This window comes from Alligator sinensis, unplaced genomic scaffold (assembly GCF_000455745.1).
Source record: "Alligator sinensis unplaced genomic scaffold, ASM45574v1 scaffold60_1, whole genome shotgun sequence".
Classification (NCBI taxonomy): Eukaryota; Metazoa; Chordata; order Crocodylia; family Alligatoridae; genus Alligator; species Alligator sinensis.
The window spans coordinates 2,693,250-2,698,096 of NW_005841858.1; the positions used below are offsets into that span (position 1 = coordinate 2,693,250).

General features: G+C 50.2%; 1 protein-coding gene across 1 annotated transcript in view; it reads left to right on the top strand.

Moving 5' to 3' along the window:
• The first annotated feature begins 388 nt into the window (after positions 1-388).
• LEKR1 (leucine, glutamate and lysine rich 1) overlaps positions 389-4,847 on the top strand; it is a 152,293-nt gene continuing 147,834 nt past the window's right edge. Inside the window, exon 1 of the mRNA XM_006016465.3 lies at positions 389-4,460. The gene's annotated coding sequence lies outside the window, so the exon portion shown is untranslated. The remainder of the gene's footprint in view (positions 4,461-4,847) is intronic.

Here is a 4,847-nt window from a genome sequence, read left to right on the forward strand (position 1 = left end):
CCACTGCAACATTTGTATTTTCATATCCTGATGTGTTGGTATACAGGCAGTCCCCAACTTACAATGTTTCGAGTTACAACATATCGCACCTACAACACTTATAAACTGACACTCTGTTTCAACTTTCTGATGTCAGTTTCAACTTTACAATGCTCGATCCAATGGGTGACACAGCGAACTTGTTCACTGGTGTGGCATCACATCTCCCTGGAGAACATCTGTCTAAACTTCCTTGGACACTTTCTTTAAGAAAGCAGACAAGACTCCTGAGAGGACTTCAGCCAAAAACCCTTCAAAAAGTTCAGCAAAGTCACCTCAAAGAAGTCCTTCCAAATCAATATGATTGCTATTTACAATATAAATACATTAATGTAGCTATATTACTCATCTATAATTGATTGAGTACAACATTCTGGGGTACTTTTGATGAAAAAAGGGTATCAGGCCTTGGTTCAGGAACCAATCTCCATTTATAACATTGTTTCCTTTGGGAAAAATGGTTCCAAGTTACGACGTTTCGACTTACGACATGGTTTTCAGGAACTAATTGTGTCGTAACTCCGAGGACTGCCTGTATTATTGTCTATAGTTGAATCCTGAAGTAGCATTTTGAGCAGGAGGAGAGGTTAAGTAGCCCACAACAAAGTTGGTTTTTGTTTGCCTGTGTGAGTCAAAGCTTAAGGTCTCAAAGTGGTAGGCGTTCTGTTCTGGACCTCCACCCAGATCCTGATGCCATGGATGTACCCAATTACATCTAAAAATGTAATTGGGTACGCTGATTTCAGCATGGGTTGAGGCCTTATTTTACTACATCATTCAAACAGACTGAATGCTTTACAGAAACAAAGAGCACAAAAGAGTGGACAGCATGTGGTACAAATACATTGCACTGAGGCTGCTTTTGCTCGTACTGCTAGGGATGATGATCTTCTAGCCAAACCTTATTCTCTAACCCATCCACATTCAGTAATGGCAGTCACCCCCTCCTCTCCTCCCTTTGAAATTCCTTCTGCATATTCCTCCTTTCTCTCTTTCTAGTCTACTTTATGTAGGCTCCGTATCACCATCATGGCTATAGTGTCTTCCAGTAGAGCAATAATAAACTTTGTGAGTTGCATGTGTCATGTGCATCCTCTCCAATATCCAGGAAAGAATAGTCTGCAGCGGACTGGTTGTTTATGTACATACAGCTATGTTTTTAAATTGTAGATAGCAGGGCATCCTGTACTTGAAGCAGTGTGCACTAAAATCTGTGATGGTAATTAGGCTCTATGTAACTTCTTTCAGTCTTGAACCAGTCCCTGGGAAAGCTGTTTTATGCCTTTATCTTAAAAAAAAAAAAAAGTCTGTTTTGCCTGAAGAGCAAAGTTGCCCGCCAGTGTCCTTGGAGATTTAAGTGTTCTTTTAGATTAGCGGGCCTAGGCAATTGAGCACCTTGCAAATGAGGAACAGGACCTTGTCTAATCTATGTAGTCTTTTGCCTCATCCTCCTTTCCATAGTACCTCTGGGCTCTTATGGTTTCTTTTCTGTGCAGATGACTGCTAAACATGCCTCTGTGCTCCCAGCTCCTCACTTAAGTCTCCTATCCCCTACTGTCTTTCTGACATTTCTCCCTTGATGTCTTGTTGTCAACTTCAGTGCAACATGAGCTGCTTATAATTCTCTTCCAATTATTTCCCTTTTCTATCATAGTGAATAAATCATGCACTCTTGATATTGTATATAATGCCTCTCACCTCTTCTGTCATTAGGTGATGGGCTAATCCTACCAATTCCTCCTCTCCATCACCTGCATTTCTCCTGTCAGTAGCTTGTCTTTAATTTGATAGTTGCAGCTTTTTATGGAACCTCCTTCTCTTTGACCTATTTAATTCTCACCATGCATCTGCCTAGGCTTCTGCCAAAATCTCACTCCTGTCCAATTCCTCCGTATGGTAGTATCACACCACCTTGGGAGGGCAATACAAGGGTGTGCAGGTAATCCAGGAAGTTTTTGGAGAGTACAGGGGACAACTTCCTGATGCAAGTGCTGGAGTGGCCAACTAGGGGCCGTGTTCTTCTTGACCTGCTGCTCATAAACAGGGAAGAATTGGTGGGGAGCGCAGTAGTAGTTGGCAACTTGGGCAGCCAATGAGCTCAGGTGATTGAGTTCAGGATCCTGAGGAAAGGAAGGAAGAAGAGCAGCGGAGTAAGGACCCTGGACTTCATAAAAGCAGTCTCTGACTTGCTTGGGGAACTCCTGGATAGGAGCCTCTGGGAAGCTAGATGGAGGGGGAGAGAAGTCCAGGAGAGCTGGCTGTACTTTAAAGAAGCCTTACAGAGAGTGCAGGAACAAACTATCCTGATTATGATTGAAGTTCCCCAAGAGAACCAGGGCCTGTGATTGGGAAACTTCTGCTAGCAGTTTGAAGAAAGCCTCATCCACTACTTCCTCCTGGTCTGGTCGACTGTAGCAGAACCCCACCACATCACCCTTGTTGCTCTCCCCTCTGACCCTAACCCAGAGACTTTCAACAAGCCTACCTCCAGTTTCATACTGGAGCTCTGAGCAATCATATGGCTCTTTTACATCAAGTGCAACTCCTCCTCCTCTTCTCCCTTACCTGTCCTTCCTGAACACTTTATACCCACCCATGGCAGTGCTCCAGGCATGCGAGCTCCCAAGTCTCTATTATTCCGATCATGTCATAGTTCCCTGACTGTGCAAGGATTTCCTATTGGATGCTTACCTTACTGGGGTCATCTGACCCCAGCTGACTTCCTGCCCTTTGGGCAGGGGGCTGCACCCAATGATCTTGCAAGGTCCCTTCCAGTCCTAATGTCTATGAAACCTTACGCCTGCCCTGGCTATTCTCCGAGTGTCAACTCCGTTTTTTGCTCTGCACAGTTCTGCCTCTACCTACAGTTCCCGTCTCCTTCCTCAACTTCCTTCATGCTCCGCTGACTTTCATACCTCAAGACTTTCTCCCATATTGCTTTCCCACTGCTTTGAAGGAGCTCCTGGCCCTGTTCTCCATGCAACATTCACCCTCCACTCCCTCCTTTTGTGGCATTCCTTGAGAGATTTGCTTTTCAGTGTTGACCTTTTCCTTATTTTTTAAAAGGAAAAATCACAACCAACCTATGGAACAACCTAACTTAAGAAACGGCAGCATGGTGTATAAGTAGCATCAGAAACAACCTCCTGCCCTTACACAGTGTCCCTCCCCCTCCTTGTCTCTTATCATCATCTGTCCCTTTACGCGAACCTCGTCTGCAGGCCTCCCAACTCAAGAACCTGTTTTTATTTCTCTGTCAAGTTCCTTGGGCCTGTAGGTAACAGCTTTATCACTGCAGGTCCCTCATTAAACATTTAAAACCAGAAGTTTCCAAATAGAATTGAATTCAAGCCCTCACTGCAAAATGGCTTTGGGAGTCTGTCTCATGGTAGGCATTGAATTAAAAAAAAAAAAAAAGGAAATAAAACCCCAAATCAGAGCACAAGCCCAACAGAGAACAAGCCCAAGCTTTTTACCAGAAAGAGACATTTCCCTGAACTTAAATCCTTGCACCAGGCACACTGCTGAGGAGAAAAACAGCTCCCTGAATGTAAGCAAGGGGCTCTGCTCTGGGCACATGGAGCTAATTGTTGGAGGCCGGTTGTAAAGCAGTGGTTCTCAAAATTTTTGTACCAGGACCCATTTGTAATCACCAATGGCCAGTCCTAACCCAGGGCCCCTCACTTATAACCCACTACGCCTGCCCCCAGCCCCTTGCAGGCTGGAACTCTGCCAGCTTGCAAGGGAAAACCCGGGCTCCCCGTGTGTTTTTCCTTTAAAAGTTTGCTCCGGCCCCTTTCATGTACAGTCTTGCAATCCACGGGTTGAGAAAACGTTGCTGTAAAGGACGCTGATTGCCAAGCTCCGTGGGAGGTTGCCCACGTGTGCGAGAGGGCAATGCCCTGAGCTGCTTCCCGGGTTCCCTCATCCTTGGAGCTCCTGGTGCGGCTCGGCCCCACGGCTTCCCCCGCGCACGGCGCCGCTCAGCTGCACCGCGCGTTTCCCGGGGGAAGATGAAGCCGTGCCGGGCGGGGGTTCATTCTCGTCAGCCCCTGGGCCTGGGTCCGGCCACGCTCCGCTTCTCTACATTGGAAACCCGACGGGACTCGCGGGGAGCAGGGCACCGCCGAGCGGGCACCCCCTCCCGCGCTTCGTGCCGCCGCTCGCGGGGCGTGCGTGCGCTCAGCCCCGGCTATTCCCCGAAGTGCCAGTGCGGGACTGGAGGCTGAGTCACGTCCTGCCCGGCGGGGCCAGCCTGTGCTCAGCGTGCCGAGGGACGGGCTCTCCCGGGTTGAGCCGGGGAGGGGGGAGCCCTGCCCTGCCCTTTTCCTGCAGCTCCTGATCACAGCGCTGCGGTTCCTCGCCTTGATCTCATCGCGGCTCCGCACGACACCCTCGCCCTGAACCTGACATCGCCTCGCGTGAGAGCGCGGCCCGGCCTCCGCCGCCCGCGGCCCCCCCCGGCACGCAAATCCCCGGGCAGGGCTCACGCAGGGGAACAGCTGTTGCGAAAGCTGGAGCTGCTGCTCTCCCGGCCCGAGGAAAGGGCTCTGCAGCGCCCGGCGCCGCGCAGCCCACACCGGCATCCCGGGGGAGCCGAGCTGGCACTGCTCCCCTCCTCCGCGTGCTTTGGGGACGGGGCAGAGCTGCTTTTGTAGCTCCATTATTGGGGGGAGCGGAGGGCTCCGCAGTGCAGCTCGTCGGCTCGCAGCTCGGGTTGTTCGGCAGGGAGCTGAGGGCTCACCGAGTCCGAGCCCTGCTCAGGCCGGGGCTGTGCGTGCGCCACCAGCTGTCTCCGCCCCGCCCGC